The sequence below is a fragment of the Pyrgilauda ruficollis genome, unplaced genomic scaffold, assembly GCF_017590135.1.
Source record: "Pyrgilauda ruficollis isolate IOZ18807 unplaced genomic scaffold, ASM1759013v1 scaffold92, whole genome shotgun sequence".
In the NCBI taxonomy this organism is placed as follows: domain Eukaryota; kingdom Metazoa; phylum Chordata; class Aves; order Passeriformes; family Passeridae; genus Pyrgilauda; species Pyrgilauda ruficollis.
Window position 1 is genome coordinate 155,384 of NW_024531266.1, and position 24,724 is coordinate 180,107.

The 24,724-nt window shown below is 41.9% G+C and overlaps 1 protein-coding gene across 3 annotated transcripts in view; it reads left to right on the plus strand.

Annotated features, from left to right (window-relative positions):
* Window positions 1-6,952: 6,952 nt before the first annotated feature.
* GHR (growth hormone receptor) overlaps window positions 6,953-24,724 on the plus strand; it is a 115,072-nt gene continuing 97,300 nt past the window's right edge. The window contains exon 1 of one of the 3 annotated variants that reach the window (XM_041489297.1): window positions 6,953-7,102. The gene's annotated coding sequence lies outside the window, so the exon portion shown is untranslated. Of the gene's footprint in view, window positions 7,103-13,168; window positions 13,232-24,724 lie in introns of those variants that run through there. The other 2 variants (XM_041489295.1, XM_041489296.1) reach the window with 2 other exon arrangements.

A 24,724-nucleotide genomic window follows, 5' to 3' on the forward strand; every position in this document is an offset into this window, starting at 1 on the left:
ATGGACAGCCAAAACACAGGGAGGACCTCATGGAAGAAAATAACTTTGGTCATGTTAGACCAAAAGGATCCAGAGATCTGTATTTTGACTAAGGTGTTATGGCTCCATTAAGGTTACTGACAGGAGAATTATCAGCGTAATCACATCTGCAAAAAAGATTATAATAGGGAAACCAGGGAACTACAGACTTGTGAGTCTGATTTTTATACCTGATTAGATGGATGATACAGAGTAGAACTGGGAAACATGTGAACAAACTCAGTCTTTCTGAAGAGTCAAAGTGCTACCTTCCATCACCTCAGGAACTTCCATGCACATACAAATATTCTGCCTTGAGAGAAACTTCCCTGTGGATATTTGAATGACAAAATAATGCAAGTCGGGATTTTCCTTTACTGATATTGCGATTTTCTCAAAATGATGAATTGTGGTAAAAACCCAAGCTCTCCAGATAATGGTTAATGTCATCCCGAATAGAAGAACAACCATTATGTAGAGATGGCAACAGAATGTATTTGATCTCAATCAAATATTTGAGATTTGTCCATCTCAAATCCCTTATTGTCACAAATGCTTAAGATCTGTCAACTAGAGACCTTAAGCTGAATCATAAATTAAAGGATGCTGCTGTTCCTGAACTAGCAGACTTATGAAAACAACAAACAAAATTACTTCTGGCTTTGTTCACATTCTTTGACTAGCCCAAGAAATTTAAGAATCATGCTTTATAGACTGCGACCTTGGCCAAATTGTTGTCTGTTGTCTTTTGCATGGTAGCACTACTGTTTAAGTGTAAAGTGAATTTAAGTACACAAATAATCAAGCATGGTGTCTATTCCAACTTCTGTGTTCTTCTTTCCACCTTAATCTGAGAGACAAAAGAACTTGATGTGGAGAGGAGGAACATGTAGCAAAAGTTGCAGAAAAATGCTCATGCAGCATGGGTAGACAATAAATATGTGCTCTGATCAATCAAACGTAAAATACTTGGAGGTGTGAATTGGTTAGGTCTCTAACATGTTACAATTTAGGAATTCAAACGTAGGAAAGCAACAAAGCCTTGTTTGAAGTGTCTAAATCTTTGGGACATTTAGACAAAAGCACTTTAGGCAGAAGCTCTACCAGACCCCCAGACTTGTTCAATGGCAGAAGGAAATGGAGGACAACATGGACAAATAGGTGCAGAAAGTGGTCTCAGGCTCTGGATTCCAGCCTTGAAATATGTGCCTAGTCACAGTCTTCAATAAACACTTGACAGATTAAAGATGGGATTCAGTTAAGACCCAAAGAGCAATAACAACAAATTCATAAAATAATACACACAAACACACCCACACACGTACATATACATGCTATAAAATTGATTGATGTTTTTCACCGTTCATTTGGAGAAGTTCTTCTGGCTAATGTAACATCTAGGATGCAGGTTGTCCTGCGTAGTGCTGGAAACAGGCCAGGACCAGCTTTGATATTTCTTGCATTAAAAAAGAGCAGTGAATATATCAGTTGAACCAAAACCTTCATCTCTACAGTCCTCCATCTCCCTTCTTCAGAAAAACAAGCAAGGAAAATACCACAATATACACCTTTCTCAGCAAACCAGAAAGTCAGTGTATTCATTACATGGCCAGATAGGTCTTTGTTTATATTAGCTGTAGATAATGACATGATAGATGACTTAGAAACAACAGAAAGAGAGAGCAAGAGACCTCAGGCTGTGGCAGAGCATTTCTTCATTTTTTCCTTTCTTGCTTTGCCTGTGCCTTCTTATCCTGCATGTATGTTCACACTGATTCATTGGAGATTAGCTCCTAAGAGAAAATTCTCTGTTTCCACAGATATTTATTGGTTAGGTAATTATTCTGCTTTCATATAAAGTATTTGGGGGAGCTTTGCTCTGTAGCTTTAAAGGAAGTAACCCAGACAACCCACAAACTAAATTTTTCCACATATTCAGAGGCTGAGGACAGACCTGCTATTAAATATTGTTTTAACTTTTATATACAGCAAGCACTGTGCATTCCCAGCTCTTGGTACAAGTCTGATCATGGCTGGAATATGCATTTTATTAGTGTGGTTTCTTTTTGTGGCAAGCAATCGTGTGTCATGGTACTTTTTTCTATAATTCTACTTATGATGGAAATTTAGATTAAAAGAGAGCTTCTCTTCTTTCAGCTACTCCTTATTTCTTACATGAATAATTAAGAAGGTGAAGGAAGGAAAGAAGAAGAATTAACTTTTCCCTGCACCGAATTTTGACTAGCTATTATCCTGAAAACAAATATTTTGATGGAAAATACAGTAAACATCTAAATGACTGGTTAACTCTCTATGAAGGTTATCACCTAAGTTTCACACACTGCCAGCGGACTTTCTTTCCCCTTAAGTTTTCTAAAAGCATGACATAAAGGGGGAACACTTATTCATCTGAAGAATTCTCTAGCTCATTTCCAAAAGACCAACATGTTCCTTTTACATTTCCCATTTTTTATTACTACCTAGATAAGATCAGTGAAGATTAATTGGAAAAAAGTGTGTGTTGTGTTACTAAAAACTATGGATTCATAGTCCCTGTGCTTGGGAGCCATTAATCTATACCTGTTCTGTTTAATATTTGCATCAATGACCTGAAGGAGGTAGTGTGTGCTCTTGACAAGTTTGCAGATAACACCAAGCTGGAGGGACTGGTCAATATGCTCATGGGCAGAGCCATCTTACAGCAGGACCTAGACAGGCTGGATCAGCGGGCTGATGGGACCCGTGAGAAATTTTGCCAGGACAAATGCAAAATCCTGCCCTGGGGGGGGAAAAGCCCATGAGGTGGTACACAGACACTGCCAAACTGGAGTGAGCCAGTGAAGCACTACCAGGATGCCCAGATCGGGAGTTGGAGCATCGGCCCAGAGACAAAGGGCATAATGAGAACTGAGGAGTTCAGAGCAGAGAAGAAAGGAAACCTCTTGCCCCACAGGACAGTGCAGCAGTGGAGCAGGTTGCCCCAAGATGCTGTGCAGCCTCCAGACATGAAATTTTTTGAAATCCAACTGGGTAAAGCCCAGCAAGATTCGTCCTCTTCACTGACCCTGCATTGAGCTGGAGGTTGGACTGGAGAGATCCTGAGATCCCTTTCTAGCTGTGCACTTTCCGTGTTTATGATTGTGTTAAACAAGAAGCCAAGAAAATAAGATGATAGATTTAAACTGCAGTTATGAATGCAGAATATGAACAATATTTTTATTTAATCTGCCTTCTGCATTATTTCATGCAGTTTTGAAAAATAAAAACTCTTTTTGTAATTAGTGTAAGTAGTTTTTCACTCAAGAGGGACATATCCATGCTCACTTTAACCTCAAAGCATAGGGAATTTTAAACTACTCAGACTAAATGACCTTTTTTCAGGCCTCCTGTAAAAGCTCTGCAAGTAAAGCAGTATCAATTAAGAGTGCATTTTGCACTATTGCATTGGCAAAAAGCCCAACAACAAAATGTCACTTTATTTCCTTTCAATACAAACTTCTAGACAAAGAAACCCCTTTATCTTTTTAGCATGGACCTTGCATGTGTACCCCATTATATTGATCCAGAAATATATAAATTAACATTGCTTTTGCTGACTATAGGCAACTACTGCCTGCTAAATCAAGCCACAGGAGTCTGGCTGACAGACTTTACCGATACAGCTACCTTTACGTTGCAAAAGCTCAGATTTTAGCCAGTGCTTACAGTAGGCACTCACTGGCAAGCAAGTCTGGCAAAAATTACAAACAGCATTGCTTTAGACACTTAGCAGTAAAGGAACCTCTTTCAGATGAATTATCATGAATGGAGCTGTTGGAATTCTATTTGACGCCCTGTTGATAAACATTGCATTATACACTATTGTAAACAGAGAGCAAAACAAGATTCAGACATAATTTTGTCTTCTGCACTTGGGTCCAGAGCATCACAATCAGGAAGGATTTGAACTTTTTTGAACAGTGTTTGGAAAGGAGTGAAGCAGCAACTGCGTGTAGAGAAAAGGGTAAGTGTAGGCATTCCTGGATATTGTATCAGAGCAAATGGTCAGATTTCAGGTGTCCTTACTGAATGTCCTCAAGCCAGACTTGCTTTTCCAGGCTTTTTAAGGAGACTGGATGGAATCTGGAAGAGTGATAGATAATATGGCAAAAAGTGAAGAACGTGGGCATGGATGAAGTTATACATAGTTTTAAAAGTAGATGTTTCCTAACGGATGTATAAAAAATACAACCAATCTCTATATTGTTGCCAAGATAAGACTCATGCTTCATATGATACCAATCTTGGGTATTTTACTGCTAATATATGTGGGAGATTAAACTACTACCACAGATTTAGCAGTACTAAATCCAGTAAATAGTTTAATATACCCTGAAATCCTCCAAAGAAACTGAGAATAATAGTTATCAAAAGACACCTTTTTTCATTAGTATTATTTTAATAAGAGACAAGCCAAAAGACCTCTGACCTTTATTATGCTATTTATTTGTGTTGGGGTGATTGAGAAAATTCAAAGTATTTATCCTACACACAAGTGACACACAGCCTTGTGCTTCCACAGATCCAAGACCAGCTGTAGACAATGTGGAAACTCCACTCTTACCTGTCTCCTGTCTTTCCTCCCCCCACACCCTCACAAGATTCTGATTCAAAATTATTTTGGCTGCTTTTGCCTATATCTGGTCTTGTTGGCAGTGTAATGTGTTTGACATTAGTCGCCATGAAACTAAACTATCTATCATGTGAAGAAACAAAAAGCTTTATCTAGTATAGACAAAGTCTAGGCAGCTGTAAACCTAGAATATATAATAAATCGATGGATTTATTGTTATCCAAGCTTATTTGTACATATAATAAGGGAGCAACAAATTATTTTCTCTGGTCTATTCATGTGGTATTCACTGCCATTTAGTTAATGCAAACCAGTTTGTTATAGTCCCAGGTATTACTACGTAATAGGAATGTTGTATTAAACAGACCCCAAATAAAAATCTCTGGACCTGGACTTTTCCCCTTTTATCATAGTGCTTTAACAACAAAACTTTAGGGCTAGTATCAGATCTGTGGTTGCAATTTCTAACACACTGAGTTATTAATCATGCTTTGCCATAGCTTCAGCACAAATGGTAAGAATGAAAGACCTGAATAACAACCGCTAGTTTGGCAGCACAGGCATCTCCCAGCAGATGTGGGTATGAATTCCCTGACCGGTGGTAAGAAGTGGAACTTAATGTCCTTTGCACATATATTAATGCAAATATAATGGTATTGTTTGATAGTGTTTAAAAAAATCTGTTCCTGTGATTTTGAATAAGGAAATGGCAAGAGATGGTTCTGGTAGGTTCTGGTAGGAATAAGGAAGATGAATCTGTGTGTTCTTAGTTTAAAACCTCCAAAGTGATTCTTTCATCATATATTTATCAATATGTGAGATTTTTATTCCCTTGGAAGCTGATGAGGTCACATCTCACGATCCATTTCATCCCTGATACATGTCCTCAACCCCCTGAAATCACTTTCTTTGTTATGGGCAGAGGAAGCCTGGATCAACAGCACAGTTGAAGACAGATCACTTGCTGCTTGCAGGTGAGTCTTTGAGGAACACCAGCATCCTAAGAAGAGCAGATCCCAGGCTGGGAGCACCTGGTGCAGTAGGAAGGGAAGGGCAGCACCAACCTGACCAGAGGTCCCAGGAACTGTTCCCAGCCATTACAGTCAAACAACTTCCATATGCCGGCACTGCTATACCTGTACATCCAACACAGCAGAAAGCTTGGGTGAAATACAATTCTCTTCTATTCACAGTTAATTTCAGAGCGGGCTTTGTGACTTACTGAATGATTGTGAAACTCTTGCAACACTGATCTGTGGGGCTGTTGTCCCACCTTTGTTTAATGAGGAAGCCAGATGCTGAGCTATTTTGAAGGTGGGGTCACGTACATGACAGAGGGCCCGCAAGGGCCTTAAAGATCAATGTGTCACTGCTGAGGTCACCTTTGCACAGGTGGGTCTGCCTTCGGTACTCTGTCAATGCAATTGATAACTAAACAAATTGATGACGGCGTGCTCCTTTTTAATGTTTTCTTTCCTAAACAGTTTTTCAGAAGAGAAGTCTTTTATTATTTTAAGACAATTCCTAGCAGACACTCTCCATTTTCCTGTAGCTACCTTCTACACTCACACTACTTAGCTCTGTGCCTACACTGCCGCACACCTGGCCACGGAAGGTGCCATCCCTTCCACGCTGACACCCCCTTCACCCTAAAATCGTGTTCGTCGATCCTGAACACAAGCACGACTGCCATCCCTGCTGAGCCCCTGCTTCAGGCTGGGCCAGGAGCCCGGGGCTCGCCCCCGACAGCCATCGCCGGTGGGAGTGCGCCCACAGCGCGGAGCTGGCGCCGGGGCCGTGTTCCCGCCCGTCGGCCGGGATGCGCGTTGCAGTAGCCGCCGTCCCCGTCTAGACGGAGCCCCGCGGCGCAGCCCAAGCGCCGGCAGCGGCCGCGGCTCGGGCCGGGAGGCGGCGATCCCCGAGTCGCGCCGAGCCGCCCCACCCCGCCAGACACGGTGCCCCTCGCCGCTCTGACCCCCTCTTCGCGGCGGCCGGGCCGGCACTTCGGGGTGAAAGAGGACGAGGAGTACGCGGCGATGGCCGCTGAGTGCGCCGTGCCCCGGCAGGGCAGGACAGGCACGGAGCGGGCGGCGGCAAGCGAGGCGAGCGCCGGGGCCGCCGCTATCGCCGCTGGCACCGCCGGCCGACGGTGCATGGGGAGGGGTGCTGGGGAGCGCTGCTCGCCGCCCCTCGCCCCGCGCTGATCTCCCCTCCCTCCCTCCGTCTCTCCACTCAGCTCCGCTCTGTTCTCCGCCTGCCCCGCCCCGCCCCGCGGGAGGAGTGCGGGCTCAGCCCGCCGCCCCGCCGCTCTCGCTCGCGTTTTATGACGGTCGCAGCCTCCCCAGAAGTTGGGGCCGGCCGCGGCGGCCGCTCGCTGAGGCGCTCCCATGGTGCCGGCGCCCGCCGGGGGGGGGCACGTCCGCTGCCGCCCGCCGCGCCGCCGAAACTTGGGGGAAGTTTCCGAGCGAGTCGGTGAGTACCGGGCGGCGGCTCCGCGCCGCTCCCCGCCGCCCGCCTCCCGCCTGGCGCGGCCGCGCAGCGGCTTCCCCGCCCCCGGGGGCGACGGGCCGGGGTCGGGCTCCTGTCCGGCTTCACCTCCCCTCGCCCGGGATTGGCGGGCGATCTGCGAGCTTGCCCCACGGTCCCGGCCGCTGTCGGAGCCGCTCCAGGAGCGGGGCCGCCCGTGTCCCGCTGCTGTGGGCAGTGCGGCGCCGGAGCCGGGCCGGGACCGCGGCGTCAGCTCTGGCCGGGGCTGGGACGGCGGGCGGGGGGCGAGAATTCCTGGCACGTCCCATGCTGTGGGTGATGGATGGGGTGCCGGGGAAGAGAAGCCTAGCCTCGGAGATCTGGAGAAACAGTTTTCTTCAGAGAAACCCTCTTTTCTGTCTCTTTTCTGTGTGGACTTGGATTTTAAAAGCAGATCAAGAATGGTCGTTTAGCTGCCAGCGTCACAATCTTCTCCACTGTAATAGACCTAATCAGAATTTTTCTTCTGTATGATTTATTCCAGTTTATACAATCCCTGCAATTCCGACCTTTTTTTTTTTTTTTTATGCCATTTGTCCATAGTTTTGTTTCTTATTGTGTGGCTCGTTGTAAGTATTGCATAGGATAAAAAAAATAGACAATGTTTTGAAAAATAAATACTGCCAACGCTCTGAGCAGAGGTGTGCAAACAGAGGGGTTATATAGTGTAGGAGTAACTAGAGTTTTATCATAGTAACGTCTTCAGTAAAACTTGTTGCAAACTCTCACAGGGCTAATGCTGGAGATCAAGTGAACTAGTTGGTGTGAACTAGTTACTTATCTTTTCAGTACAGTATATTTTGTTTAGAGTATAGTGTATTATTAACTTTATGGTGTTCAGGCACAGCTTAACTTTTCTTTTTGTGTAGCAGCTACAGAAGACCCACACCTGGTCCACCTTTCTGGTCATGATTATGTCAGAAGTAAGAATGAAGCAATTAAAAAACTGTAACCCAGCACTTGAGTTGGATCCTGTTTTATTAATGCTTTAAGCAAGTATTTACTGATATGAAAAATTGAAGTTATTTGTCAAGATCTTTTTAGCTGAAATCCAAAAGAGTTTTAACTGTAGCTTAGACTTTGTTGCTCACATCAGCAATGAAAATGCAGTTGGGCATAGAATCAATTTAAGGAGATTTGGTAAGGTACATTTAAATTCTGGTGCGTATTTAAAAGATGGTATTTTAAATATTGAGATTAAAGCATATTGCAGTTGAGATGTCTTGTGGCTCTGAGTGATAAGTGTAAGTAATACTGTAATTTATTCAGACAGCTTGTGCTGTTTGAATAGGAATGTGATGTCTTTCATCTCCATCACATCTCAGTCTCGCATTACTAGAATTGCTACTTGCCTTGTTAATTCATGATGTTAGCATGTTCTAATAACTATGAAGGATTGACAAACAAGACAGCTTGCAGTCCTTCTGACGAGTAATTTCTAACATTGCCAGTAAGTGGTAGTGGTACTTTTATCAAATATATGACTATAACTGCTGAAACTTACACTGTACACTAATGTACAGAAAAGTTATAGACACCCACCAAATATTTTTAAATTCTCTGAGGATGGTCAATCATTGTTTTCATTACCATGGGCTGTTTTCTCTCCTGGTCTTGATGTATTTGCACAGCACAGTGTAGCACCGTTCAAGTGTAAAAATCAAGGGCTCTGTAGAGGCAGTCCACAGCACTGCTCCCAGAGACTGCATGGATGTTTGTGCCACACTGGCTGTGTTGGGGAAATCTGCAGAGCTCAGTTCTAGATATCTTTACAAACTGAAGTAGCATGTAGTACTGTATATGATCTCTTGTACCCTCTTCCAGTAAAGAATGATCAAAACCTCTGAAGGCAAATCTCCCGTTTACAGATTGGTGCCATTCTTTTTCATGAACTGGAGACTAAGGAAGTATGAGTATATAGTTTTATACCATAACTTCCACTTGCGTGGTCTCTTATCTGACTGTATGTACATGTCTAAGTGCTTATATTAACTGGAGCTAGGTCTTGCTCCTGTTAAATGAAACTTTTGCTGCAGAAATTGTGTTTTATCTTGCGCCATTGAAAGGAGCATTGAATGGAATAAATATAGCATCATGTATCTTATTTGAAATACCAGATTTCCACGAATAAAATAGAAGCTGCAAATATTTGTTGTTGAGGAACCAATGTAGGCAGAGATGCTTTGATTTTTTTTTTCTCTTATTGAAAAATAAGTGCTTTATCAGACACAACAGCACTTGCTTGCATTCAGCCCAGTTGAAGATCTTGCAATCTTAAGATGCATATCAAAACATTTCAAAAGCATTCCAAATTTATAAAAATTATAGGAATACCAAGAAGTGGGGGTAAAGCTAGTGGTGTAAGAAAGGGCAAGTCTACCAGCAGTAATAATGAGTCTACTCAGCCCACATGGGAGTCCTTCAGTGACAGGTTAGCTAGAGAATCAGATTTCTTTTAAATAAAAGGTTTTTCTTCTCTTGTTACCAAATGTCTGTGGGATGGAAAGACAATTCTTTGGCCCAGTGGAGCTGGGGTAGTAATTCTGGGGAGAGGGCAGTATGAGGAAAACAGAGAGAGAGGCAGTAGGGCTGCTGCTTCGGTGTGGTGAAGGCGAAAGGCTGATGCAATGAGATACTAGCTTGGCAGGAGCAGATTTATGTCAGGACTTGAAGGAACACTTTGTGCTCAAACTGTTTATCACTAGGGAAATCTTCTTTTACCGTATATGAATCCTAGTTTAAATCTTTGTATGAGGTGGGTGTTTGTTTACACATTATTTTAGTTCATGAGACATGGAACAAGTGTCCTCTTACCAAAGAGCTGGTTTTCAGTGTGTGATAAACAATTTTTCCCAGAAAATTGTAAAGGCTGTTTTCTGACAGACATGAAAGTTGTCCATATCACATGTACTGCAGATTATGAATTGAAAATAAATTTAAACAGATATTTTATTGACCTTTAGAATGCATGTATTCTATTGAAAATACCTTAATCACTAAAATTAGTTATTTTCTTCATTATTAATAAGTTAGTATAAAATTCAGAAATACTTCACAGTAGCAGGATGGCCTGCAACAGGGTAGAACTTAATGTCTCACTTGAAAAATATAATGTGCCCTGCTAATTGCTGGGCATTTCAGACGTACAATGTTGTGAGGATAAAAGAGAATGAAAATCACTCTTACTGATGGAAGAACTGCTGAAAGACACAATTTGTGGTGGATGCATGTGCACAGACAGTTGGGTTAGAGTAACTTTTCAAATGTAATATTGCCCCACTCTGTTGCTATGTACTCAATAGCTGAAGGACTACATGACAAATCAATCGTTTCTGAGTTTTAAAACTCCATCTGCCATGCTATTAATACTTACCGTGCTAATTTAAACCATTTATGTTTGTCTTTTGACTTGCCAAGAGATCCAGACTACTATGCCAACACCCATATCTACTAAATCATGTTCAGCTTTATAAATTAGAGTTACAAAAGTACTCCTGTTTGTAGTGACACAGTCTGTAACATAGTCTTTTGTCGTGCTATGCCCATGCTAGTGGTTGGATTTTGTGGAAGGGATCCACTCTGTGGGATCATGGTCCTGTCGGGGAAGGTGATACAGGGCTGCATGGAGAAAGGTGGAGAGACAAAAACCTCTGCGCAGTGATTGCTGGTGAGAGATTATGAAACTCTGGTAAATGTAGCAGAAAATTCTAACCTCTCTGCATTAAGAGAATAAACACAGCACCCATTCTGTTGGTGTGGAGTGATTTACGCTTCCTCATTTCTCCTTTTCTGTAGCCATTTAGTGAGACTCAGAGCATTAGTGCATTACAGCGCTAGACCTGCTTGGCCTCTGCATCAGGCACAAGTGACTGCTGAGGATGGGATCAAAGCGTGTGAAACTGAACTCAGAATGTGCAAAGCAAAGATGCTTTACTAGCTTTGTGCTCATTAAGGCGGGAGATTGCTGTCTCTGATCACTTAATAAGCTTATTGCTTGTAATTCTAGAACAAAGGTGATATATGAAAACATAGAAACTAATAATCAGTTGCATTTAAATAAGACATTAACAGAGATGGAGATAATATTTAGAACTTCAAAAGCTGATTAAATGCTGTCACAAATCCATTATAGTCTTCAAACTCTGTAATTGGTCAGTCCAAACATGAAATATTCTTTTGGATGCACAACAGTAATTTTATTTTAAAAAAGTCACTAGTTAACAGACAACAACTCTGAGGGAAAGTTGGAAAGAGGTTATTAATAACAACTATAACATTACAGCCTTCAAGCATTTAAATAGAATTTGAGTTTTTACTGCCTGAAGAGAAAACAGGATCAGTAAAACTCCATATTGCAGTAAATCCCTACGATAAGTCGGTGGTTTTCAGAAATTGCACTTGTGTTTGTCCTGTGAACAGATATCTTTGTGCCTGACCAATATGCAAAAGTTTTGGGTTTTAATCCATACACAGTGTATCTCTACAACCTTATTGGTATAGCCAAACAACTCCCTTTGTGCCTCTTGGAGTTTGGGGATAGTCTGACCATTAAGTACAACTTGTAGGACAGAAGAAACAGACTGAAGGAACCATCACATTTTATTCCAGCTGTCTCAGTTAAATGAGCATGCAGTCAGTTTCTGCCTTACATACCTGTTTCCCAGCTGCAGCAAGGAGTCTGATTTCTGCTATGTTTCATGTTTCTTTTTTTTTGCCTGCCTTTTTCATACATGTGTTATGTTAGTGCTACCTAGAGAATGAGTTGGGCTCTCCTTCACTGCATGGCTGAAAATATTGTTTAAATTTTTTATGGAATGCTTATTAAACTGTGTTTGCTCAAGAGCCATGTTATAAGCCTACTTTATAATTGTTCTTAGCAATGCCTTGTTTACTGTTTTCATCCAGAACAGCTTTAACTGTTTGGTGTTTGATGGTTTGCGGCATTGCTAATGGCTTTAGGTGATGCTGTAAAAAGTGAGTGAAAACAAAGCAGGATTCCTTCTAGATGGTGGTTCTTGTCCCTTGCTTTGCATGGGTTGAAGAAGACTGGTTGTGGTTTGATTTGGGACCAAATTTTACCTGTTCTGCCTAGAATAAGGAAGATCTGATGCAAGGACTGAGAGAAGAACAATTAAAAGCTGCTGTATCTTTGGGTTTTGATTGCATTTTATGTCTGAGCCTGTTACAGTACATCAGGGGAGCAGTGTGGAACTTTTACTCAAAAAGAAATCTCTAAGAAAACCATAGCTTTCGTAATGACTGTGACAGTTTGCAGTCAGACAGAGTAGCTCTAAGGTCTAAGTCAGATGTTAAGTAAACAGAGTAGAATACAACATGGTCAGGACTCTACCAGGCCATCTCTTTCATAGGACACATAGATCAAGCCTGGTGAGCTGTGCTTATGCTGAGGCTTTGGTCTTGTATGTTGAGTCCTGGCTGGTCTAGGGTATAAAACAGGTATGTTGAGCCACCTGAAGGAATGATTTGCAGGGTGCAGTGGGAAATCCTGCTCTTTTTCTACAATCTGTTTGCAGGTTTTGGCTGAGGCACACATATAACTGCAACACATGCAGCTGAAACATTACAGACTGGTGCTTGTTCAAAATAGTGCCAGCCTACTGGTCCAGCATGTGTGAATGAGCTTATCTTACAGCTGCAATGTTTTTGCAGTAGGATCAGAAGGAGTGTGTGAGACAGCGCTTTACACTTTTCAGCTGTGATTTCTGACCTTTGGAGAGCGGCAGTGTGCCTCTGGGTCTGCTCGTGCTGGGTGTTGCTAACGAACACTGCACAGGAGAGGTGCTTGTTACGTGATACGGTCACTGCTGGCCGACTGTACACCAGCCAGTTCTGCTGCTGCAGGACAGCGTGTACAGCACGGAGGGACTGCAGCCTCCGAGGGGGAGAAATGGCCCTCCACTTCCCTGTGAGAAAGGCTATTTTTGTGGAACTGTGTGATGAGCTCTGGTATCTTCCAGCTCTGAGGTTCTTTAATTAGGATGGCCATATCAGTTGAGAAAACATATCAGAAAAAGAATTCACTGTTGTAAAGAAGCCTGTGCCTCTGGTTCTTAGGTAAGTATTTTGTTTGAACAGCTAATTTCCTTGAAATAATGGATAGCTTTGAGAAAATTCATTTCTTTGGTTGTACTACATCCAGATTTATCGGTGGCATGTAATTTCATCCACCACAAGGCACACACAAGTGGGTTGACTGCAGTGGATTGTGCTTGATGGTTCTCAGGGCTCTAGCTGACCACAGAGGTGTCAGTGCTGACAGTGAGGAAGCATGGCACCTCTTTAAGTGGTGTGAGGGGTCTGCCTAACTTACATTGAAGCAAGAAGAACAAGGATATTTACTTTATACATCATTGTAAAGCTAGCATGGCTTTATACAAAGGGGAAGTCTTGCCTGACAAATTTGGACACCTTCTGTTATGGAGGTACAGGTCTGCTGGACAGGGGCAGAGCAACTGATATTGTCTACATGGGCTTACGCAGTTTGATGCTGTCCTGCAGGCCATCCTTGTGTGTAAATTAGAGAGAAATGGATTGATGGATCACCCACTTGGTGGATAAAGAGCTGGCTGGATGGCCACACTCCCAGTTGTGGTCAGCAGTGCATTATCCACACGGAGGCCAGTGACGAGTGGTGTCCCTCAGGGTCGGTCCTGGGGCCAATACCATTCCACACCTTTGTCAGTGACGTGGACAGTGGGACCGAGGGCAGTCTCAGCACTTTGCTGATGACACTGAGCTGGGTGGGGCAGTGGGCACAGGGGAGGGAAGGGATGGCATCCGCAGGGACCTGGACAGGCTTGAGAGGTGGGAGCAAGCAAAGCTCAGGGAGTTCAGCAGGGCCAAGTGCAAGGTCCTACACCTGTGATGGGGCAATCCCAGACACTCCACAGGCTGGGAAGAGAAGTGCTTGAGAGCAGCCCTGTGGGGAGGGACTTGGGGGTGATGGCTGATGAAAAACTCACCATGAGCCCACAGTGAATGCTGCCAGCCCAGAAAACCAAGGGAATCCTGAGCTGCATCCAAAGGAATGTGGCCAGCAGGTCAAGGAAGGGGATTCTTCCTTCTATTCTCCTCCTGTGAAACCCCACAAGGATCACTGTGTCCAGCCCTGGTGTCCCCAGTTTAAGAGGGACATGGAACTGCTGGAGCAAGTCCAGAGAAGGGCTACAAAGTTGATAGGAGGACTGGACCATGTTTCCAAAAAGGATGGGCTGAGCAAGTTTGAGCTGCTAAAGGTTGGGGCTGTTCAGCCTGGAGAAGAGAAGGTTGTGTGGAGACCTCATGGCAACCTGCCAACATCTGAAGGAGCCTACAGGGAAGATGGAGAGGGACTCTTTATCAGGGACTATAGAGACAGGCAAGGAGAAAAGGGTACACACTGAAAGAGGGGAAATTTAGGTTGGATATAAGGAATACATTCTTGACTATGAGTGGTGAAACAGGTTTCCCAGGGAAGCTGTGGATGCCTCAGCCCTGGCAGTGTTTAGGGCAAGGTTGGACAAAGCTTTGAGCAGCCTGGTCAAGTGGGAGGTGTCCCTGAGCATGACAGGGGAGACTGGGGCTAAATAATCATTACAGTGCATTCCAAATCTTAATATTTCTATGATCTATGATTTTTCAGGCTTGTGGTGTATAATGGTACAAGACCTGTATCCAGCATACAAGGGAATTAAACAATATGATTGGTCCTTGTATCTTTGGTCCAGCTAGTGCCATAGATGAGTGCACTTAATGCCACAATGTGAAAAGTAATGTTGTTTACTGTTGTACCTAGGTGTTTGTTGTAGCCTGTTCTATTGCTTTTTTTTTTTTTTTTTCAAATATAAAAAGTTAATCTTTTATTAAGGTTATGAGGTATATTGTGAAAATCATTGCAGGTCTCTTTTTCTCTCCTGTTCTACTACTGCAGGTGAAGGTGAAGAGCTCTCTCTATAAAAGGCCAAGAGAGCTTTGTGGAGCCAGTGTGAATAAAAAATCCGTCTGTTGAAAGGAAAAAAACACAGGATTTAGGAAGAGAGACTCCTCCTGACTAATTGTTCACATTGACATTGAATGGTAATAATGGGAATCTTCATGTAGAACCTTCTATAGTCATGCTCCTTTGCTGAGGTGGGAGTTGCAGATTTTTAAAAATAATTTTGGCCTATGGTTTGAACATTATTTCAAACCCAAGGAAACGGGGATCCAAGTTAATCGCAGGAGATCTTCAATTAGAGCAGCGATGAAGTTTTTCACAATGTTAGAATGTGTTTAGTGTTTCAGTTTACTAAATCATGCAGAAAAAGAGAAGAGGTTGAAGGATCAAGAGCCAGGGACTGTATACAGATTCTGGATAATTTGTGAAACAAAATGGAATATGTGCAAGTAGGAAGACCCGGACATGAAAGCTGGGGAACCAATGGCTGTCAGAAAGACTGAAGTTATGGGCTCTGAAGCATTTGGTTTCACGGTCTTAAATGGACATTTATGTGAACACATAACTGAACATTAGGTGGCCAGTAATCAAAAGAACATATTTTAAGACCAAGTGTAATGATTTGTTTAAGGATGTTTGAGGTGGCTGGACTAAAACACGGTAAAAAAACCCATCTTCCTCAAGATGATTAAAAAATTCTATTGTAATTTGAATTGCATCTAGAAGTGTATTTTCATACTGATTTGAAATTATCAAAAATTGTTATTATTGTAAAGATTGTAGTGTTGCATGGAGAGAACTATGCTAGGAGTAGAAATATTTTTGTTAGTGTAGGACCGAGTTTGTCAGTGGCTTGCATTGTTATGCTTTCCAAATGGCATACTAGTTGCAGTATTTTTTAGCAGCCTGTCAGTGCAACAGCATGTAAAAATAGAGGGAACAGAAAGATGGTATTTTTGCATCAAATAGATGATGTCATTCACCTACTCATTTTATATGTGAGTGGTTGGTACACATACTGTTTGTTTTATTGCAGTTTGTGTTTCACTTACTAATGCTGGACTGTGAAAACAAAATGTAAGCTGTCAATAAAAAAGGACTGGCACTGTTTGTTGTTAGGGGTGAAATAGAAGAGCCATCTCTCACTAGTTACTTCTTTGTTGGGAGTTTTTAAATTCTAAAAGGTTCCTGCCAGTGATCGCAAAAGGCTGCAACTGTTCATGTGAACTGTTTGTATATACAGTCCCATTTATAAGAAGCAGAACTGTAGCTTTCTGGGCCAAAGAAGAATTATCCTTTCCACTTCCTATATCTCAGACCCCTGCCCTGACCAAATATCTTGAAAATGAGTGAAGTACGTTGATTCCCATTAAAATTGAGCAGTACCAAGAGCAACGGCCTCAGCTGTGACTTCACGGCCTGAAGGTCATGCAGCTCTCTCTTCTTGGGACTTTTAATTGCTGCTTCATATCCCAGTAGATTGGTATTTTCCAGATGCTCTGATCACTCCCTATCCTAAGAATACAGATAGGTACTCTTACAAAATGTTATTAAAATACCTGGTCAGAAACAGTGTGCTTGTTTACAGGCTGTGTCTTGCGGAGCCTTTCAGATAGCACAGGCTGAAGCCAGCTTGGGGAAAGTGCTGGATATGCTTGGGCAGAGATGGCAGCTGCGGCTTCAGCTGAGCATCCAGCAGCCTGCGAACACAGCTGTTCATCACCAGCCCCTCTCCCTTTGCTTCTGCTGAGCAGAAATTGGAGTCTCTCTGAGTTTGGGCTAATGTGTTCGAACTCAGCAGTGATCTCTAATACCACAGAAGCGGATGATGAATTAGCCTATGGGTTGTGTGTCCGTCCCTGAGAGGGAGGCAGAGCTGCAGAAGCCAGTAGAAGTATGGCATCACGGAGGTGGAAACTTGCTAATAGAGAAGAGCAGGAAGGCTGGACAAACTGTATTTGTTAAGGCAATTACTGGGCATAAATGAGGCATTTTCTGGGGAAAGAGGAATGTCAATCTATGTTTTGCTCCACTGGTGCAGTTCATACACGAGTGATTGGTAGTCAGTCATTTGTGCTGGTGCTGTAGTCACACAAACAGTACTGGAGGAATTTGAGCATTAGAAAAATGACAAGAAGGAGTACCAAAAGGACATAACAGGCTAATATCTATACCTTGTATAAGTTTTCTGGGACCAATGAAGCAACTGAGACATCAAGTAATTCTGAAAATGTAGGTCAAGGTTGGAGGGGACATACTGCTGCCTCAACAGCACTGACCTTTTGTGTGTTGTACATTATAAATAGTTGCTTGTCAGCAGCTCTGGCTTTTTGCATTGATTTTTGATCCCTACTGCTCTTACCATTCCTTTCTTTGTCTTGTCAGTTACTACAGGAAGGAACTAATGCCATTCATTATATTGTTTTGTGTTTGAAAAAGTCAAAACAAATGCTTATATTCCTTTGACTTTTTCTTTGCAGACTTGTGGTGTGTGGGATGGGTGAGAAATTATGCTTTCAAAACTGTCATTGTAACTCCTTTCTGAGAAATGAGATAAGGCTCTAGGGAATAATCTGAAGATAATGTTACAGATTTTAGGTGTATTTTATGTAGTGTTAGTACTTCTTGATATCGTTTGGCTCAAAAGATGTATTCATGGGTGTTAAGTACTGGCTGCTCTTGCCTTGATTACCAGCAAATTGCTGTGCAGAGCATGGTCATTTAATTGTTAACAATTTAAGCAAATGTTGAAATGGTAAAAAAAGAGTCATGTGGACCACTAGATGTATTTATTGTGGGATCAGGAAGACACACAAGAGTAGTTTCTCTTCAGCTATTAGTACAGCTGGGCATTGAGAAGTTGTAGAGGATATTCAAAACAATGTTTCCAAGTTTTGCCAAGATTATTCAGTGAAATCACTTGTTGCCAGATGCTCATGCTGAATGAAAAAGAACAGCAACTACTGTGGTGGGAATTAGTTTTCTGAAATTTCTCAAAGCCAATCATCAGTCCAGTTGTTTTAGGGGGTTATTAATACTCTGTGAACTGTTCTACAGTTTGAACGACACACCAGCAGGTAGAAGTTCTATATATGAGGAAGTATTTCTCACCTTTATCCTGTTAGCTGTGGGACTGCACACAGCAACTTCTATTTGGGATTTCAGTGTAGCTGTGAAAAAGGGAATGGAGCACAGACTGTGGGATCAGAGTGAAAGATTTGGTCTGTATTTCCCAAGCAGTAGCTCCTGGAAGCGATACGGAGTTTGTGGCTAGGAATGGAGCCATAACCCTGTCCATGACTGCATGGGAGGCTCTGCAGTGAGTTCAGAAAGACCTCAGCCAGATGTGAGCCTTCGAAACCTCTGCTCATGGCACTGCTTTCCAAACCATAAGCAGAACCTCATGCTTTTTTTTTTTCTTCCTCTTGGAAGAGGGGAATACTTGTGTGTTTTGGTGCAGCTTTGAATGTATTGTGCTCTTATTTTTTATGCAAAAACTACTTGGAAGTAGTAATAAGCCAGGTGTTGATTGTGTTTCATGGATAGTATATCCAACCCAAAAGTCCAGGGAGCCTACAAACAGACTATTCCTCTTCCAGCTGTTCTTTTTGGCAGTAGCATGAGCTGAAAGGTTTGCATGAATTAAAGATTCCCGTCTGAGTATGAAGTTATCTGCTGATCAAACCCCTTTGCACAATTTGTTAATAAAGTGAAAATCCAGCACTATACTCACTAAGTATATTTGATTGCTTCAAGGGTAGGTGCTGGTGGGAGGAATCTATCATCCTTTCTGGAGTCTGGTTTGTTGATTATTGCATGACACAGTTGGCAGCAAGCCTGTCCTATGAGGCACAGGACAATAATATGCTGCACAACTATTTTGCTAAGTAGTTAAAATACAGTGCCAGCATTATTTGGGATAGATATGTCTTTGATAACCTATTGCTGCTAAGTTGCACAACAAAAAAACCCAACTTTTTTCTCCATTGTTCATCAGCAAGCAGAGCCTGAGGAGCTCTGCTGTTGAGATTTAAGGAAAAGTTTCTACTCAAGGTGTCAGTCCATCCTGTTGCTCACTAGCAACAATCTAGCAAAAATCTGCTTATTTTCAAGTTTTCCATACTGTACTAGATCTCTAAGCATTTGCTCAAAATTCAGCATAGTTTCAGAAAATTCACATTGGGCTGTGAAACTTATTTAGAAGTTAGTTTCATAAATCCAGAAAAACTAAAACTTCACTAGTTGGTATCTTTTAAGAAAATCTTAGTTTGTAACTCTTGTCTCTGCCACATGATGACTTACCTGCAGGAAACAAGCACTTCTTTACCAGTCTCAGAATGGTTAAAAACTTGCTCTTTAGCAAAAAAATAGGAATCTGACATGCTTCAAGTACAAACCAGTCTCTTTGTGGAGACTTGCTGGAGCCCCTCGGACACATTCGTTGTTGCTCTGCAAAGTTAATTCAGTCACCTGGTATGGTTAGTCTGATTTTTTTTTTCCTCTGTTTAAATTTTTCTGTTGTTTGAACTCTGCCTGAAAAGTAGACTGGCACATGTTCTCTTATTTTTCAGATCAGTCATGCCAGCTATGCATAAAAGAGCTGGAGCAAAAGCATTCCATATCCGTTAAGTGTTTTATTTTCCAGACTGAAAACTGAATACTTGCAGCTTGTATGTCATTATATGCTTGTCATTCCTAATTACTTTCTGGCATGTTCCTGGGTGTTTTGTAGACAGGAAAATGCATTTGATTATTTTTTTTAAGCTAGGCTAGCAAAAAAAAAAAAAAAAAAAAAAAAAAACCCACAAAAAAAAAAAAAAACCCACTTAAAAAAAAAATAAAAAGACTTCTACAAGAAAGCCAGAGAGGGACTTTTTACAAGGGCAGGCAGAGATAGGGCAAGGGAGAATATATTTAAAATGAAATATAATGGGTTTTGATTTGATATTTGGAAGAAATTAGTTATTGTGAAGGTGGTGAGGCACTGAGATAAGTTGCCCAGAGAGGTGGTGGATATTCAGACTGGCTTTGAGAAACCTGATGTAGTGAAAGGCATCCCTGCCTATGGCAGTGGCGTTGGAACTGAATGACCTTTAAGGTTCCTTGCAACCCAAACCATTCTGTCATTCTGTGAGGAAGAAAACTATTGGGAGAAGGAAATGTGTAGACATAATAACTTATTCCTTTCTGAAAGGGTAACTTGCTTTGTCTCTTATTATCAGTAAGCATTTTGTCTTAAGACTTAAGAAAAATAAGACTTGCATTTCATAACTGGAAATTAATCATCAAGCATATAGTTATGTTCAAGGAATATAACTATGTGATTTTTCCCTGCAGGTATTCTGAATACTGTGGCATGTTTTATTGAAGGAAAACATTGAGATTGCATATCAGATTTTATATGCACAAATTCGTAAATATGTACAGAGAAGCAGATTTGTAGTTCTGACCCTTCAGGTAGGCTACCAAGTGAGCTACAATAACTCACCTGAGGGTAGTGGTAAATAGAAACTGCGCCAATGAAGAAAAGGATTTCCCAGCTGGCATTTCCTTTGCTTTTTCACTTTCTTGACAGTCATTTGACAGCTTGACTACTCTAGAAATGTGCTGGAGTATCGGAAACCTGTTATCTCCTAAAATAGCTGTTGTTCCTCATACAGAATGTAAATCTTCAGAGTCACTGAAATGAAGAGTCATGCAGCTTTGTGGGGCGTGTGCCAATACACAGGCTGCTTATAATAGATTCAGACATGAAATTACATTCAAAGGCTATGGCTGCAAATTTGAGCCCAGATTGATTATTTGGGGTGGCTCTCATCTCTCTGCCATGGGAGCTGTAGTGTAGGCTGCATGAGCTGCACCCCTAAGTGGGAGCTGTTTTCACTGGGCTGATGCAACTTGTGCTACAACTGCCTGGTTCCAGGAGAGATAGGAGCCTCTGGCAGGAGCCTGCCTTTTCACCAAGAAGGGCTAGTCAAATCCTTCAGGGAGCAGCCCACAGCGAAGTTGGTTTTGGCCATGCACAAAGCTGCTTTTTGCCAGCCCTGTGTACCAGCCAGCACATGGGAAATGTGACCTAATGGTAGCTTGTCTGTGTGGGTGGTCTCCAAAGTTTGTTAAAGTTGCTGAAGAGTTCACGTGATGTAGTATTAGGTGTCTCCACCAGATACCTGCATAGTTATTTTCCTTCTGTAAAGACTCAATAGCCTGTGAGAAGTGCAAGGCCACCAGTGCAGTTTAGAGCCTGCTTTTCAGTGGTATCTGATGAAATTTACTGGCAATGTGCTGCCTGCTGTTATAAATAGGAGCAAAGACTCTTGCCTCGGGTGACAATAATTTGTTACTTATGCAGTGCCACAGCCATAGTTTGCAATTCAGTCAGCTATGCTAAGCAAATATGAAATTACCTGCCCTGGAGAACTGCCAGCATTCAGGAATAACAGGATAATTTATGGTGCTACACAAAACAAATATAGTCATCTGTGGCTGTACTGCATGGTGAATACTTGTGCTTTTGTAGACTGTATTCCTAATCTAATGATTCCAAATATTAGTTGCTTCTTTGTACCTTGCTAAAATAGCTGCAGGAAAATATTTTCCTCAAATCTGAGGTTTTAAAGGAATTTTGAATATAGACTGATGAAATATGACAGCACAGGAATCCTGGAATCTTTAACTTACAATGAAGATAATTAGTCTCTTCTGTGCAATGATGTGTATAAACTTTTCACTATAAGCTTGCCTCTGACTGGATGAAATAAATAGTAATTTTTCTGGAAAAACAAAAGTTTTCAAGAAGTCGAGCCAGTTCCAATTTTTTGGCTTGAATTAGAGTAATAGTTTCATCTCTCAGAAGTAGTTATGACTGTATAACTCATAAATGCTGGGCTGGATAAATACATTTAAAACAAAAACTTAGTCAGTCTGAAGAATTATTTTAATGAGTTAAAAACCAGTTAAACAAAAGTAATTTCAAATAAGTCCAAATAAGTTCAAATAATTTCAAGTTCTTTTGTACAAATACAAAAAATATTTTGTATTGCATAAAATGATATAAATTTGCTAGACATAAAAATTTCAGTCTTCCTATAGAATCATGCATCAACATCAACGAAGCCAACTGAATTTTTTTCATGTCACCAGAAGGGTCTGTTACTAAACTGTTTTTTGCTGCCAGGGTAACTGCTGTCAGTTTGGGTTTTTTGGTTTTTTTTTTTTTTTAATAGAGAAGTATTTTTACAGTGTTCATGAAGATACTGAAATGCTTTGAAAAATAATTTTGTTAAATGATTACTTACTGATGCAAGGTATTGATTATGCAAGATACTATTGGGCAAGGATTGTGGTAGACACAATGCTGCTGCTGGTGCCATGGTGGGCACCTCTGGTGCTCACTCTGGTGAGTGGACGCACCTCTGTCCTTTGGAGAGTGTGCAGCATGCGTAGGAAGCTGCCTCCCCTTGTGTGGATGGGTCAGCAGAGCCCCTCAGCACCTTTGAGTGAGCTCCACAGGGTCTGCTACAGGGTCATTTTGCTTTTCTTTATTACCTAGCTGGAAAAGAACTGCTCCACCACCAAGAGCATGGTTTCCAGGCTCCAACGCTGTGGGCTCGCCTCCCTTTTCCTTGCTCCCTCACAAGTCTTGTATCTCCTCTGTAAACAGTCACTCTCTAAAGCTTTCTCCACAGATCAGGTTTTCTGAACATATTATCTTCGTTGCCCTCTTTGGCAGAGTCTTTCACTTGGCAGCAGTATTGGAAAGGAGAAGTCCTCTAACATGTGCTGCTCCCATTAATGCGCTGCAGAATTCCAGGTGCCTGTACGACAATGGCATCTTCTCATCAACTTTTTTTCCCTTTTGATTTCCACTAGTTTGGTTTTTTCCCCTCTTGTCCTTGCAAAACTGCTGCCTAACCTGTAACTTTTTACACTACATTGGTCAGTGGTACAATGTGACACATTAAATCTTATAATACAGCAATGAGAAAAGTGTATTGAATCATGAGAAGTCCCTAGATGTGATCAGGTTTTTGTTTGGCTTTTTCTGTGTCTTTTTTTCTTTTTTTTCCCCTTCAGATGCCCCCAAAAATGTGTGTAGAGGAAACTTCAGGCTGAAAATTGCTTTAGTGAAACACAAAACATCCATCTTTATTTCCAGGTTAGGTGTGGGCATGACAGGATTTGCTGTGGATCTTGGACAAGTGCCATGCTGTATTAGCATGATATTGACACCCTGCTGCTCTTTGTCAGAGCCAACACCAAAGTCCTGTTTGGTTTTTGGTGTGTAAAGGTCTTGGCTCTCCTTTCTTCATGGACTAAGGTGGTAACTGCAGTAGCCGGGCTAAGCATCTGACAGTGCAGCTTCCCTTTGGATCCTAACTGCTGCTTACAAAACTTTGCAAACACAGCTCCTAAGCTGGCAGGCTGCTTGTCTTCAGCTACAGGGAGAGCCCTCATGAGGGCTTTCACTCTCCCTGAGGTCTATTGCAAAATGAGAATGTTCCCTTTCTCTTTGGCATCAACTCAGGTTTGTAAACTTTGATAACAAAAGAAATACTGAGTTCATATTCCAAAATACTTGGAATCTGGTTGTTGATTTTTGGGTACGTAGGGCTGTTGCTCTCACACAGAATAGTTTTGCCTTTAAAATTCCGTCTTTATACATTTTCTTGTTTATTCTGTCAGATGGCTTATTCCTGGAAAACGTAATATGAGACAATTTCCAAATTGTGCTGAGGGTAATTGTTCTCTCTTGCTGTGAAAGCACTTGGTGGGATGCATAGTGGATATTCTCCATGTTACTGATTTTTTAGCACCATGGATGGGAATATTCACATTACCAGAGAAAATGAAGGGATGGGGTGCATACCTAGAGATGGTGATGGGCAGGTAGCACATGGATGTGATGTTTAGCTGGGAGTTCTGACTGGTGGGCAGGTAGGAAGGGCTGGTATCTGGGAGAGGCTGCAGCAGGTGAGGCTTGCCAGGGGTCACCTACTGACTTTCATCCACTCGTCTTGGGCACAGGATTGCTCCCCTTGTTCTCCAGCCTATCACCTCCTCTTGGACATCCCAGTTTATTTTTGCCTTTGAGGCTGACCATGACTGCGCATGTATCAAAAAGTGAGCTCCCACTTAGCAGCTGTTTCTTCATCTTAATCCAGATGCTGGATTATTTTATCTTTTAATTGTTATTTTCACGCATTTAGGGAGTAAGAAGGACAAAAGACAGTGCTGGGTTGTAAGGACTGGTTTACCGAGGCTTTGAAGATGGGGCTGTTCCGCATTGAGGAATAATGTTTTTTCCCTGTACAGCATTAATCACTTTGCATTCCATTTCCACTATGACAGCTCAGATATAATTACTGTTCACCTTGGGCCACTTAAATGAGTACTGTATATTCCTGTGAACCTTTTAACCTGCTAAATTAATCACATGGAGAAAGTTAATGCTGTTTATATTTAAATAAAAATTTGCAAACCAGGCAGGAGGGAAGAGTGTTTTTGTGTACAGTGTTACCATTTACACTCAGCTACTTGAGGGAGGTTGGTGGCTTTTTGAGAGATTATGGATATGAGCTTCTGCTAAAGACAATGGACTGGAATAAAGAGTATTTTTTTAAAAAGGGCAC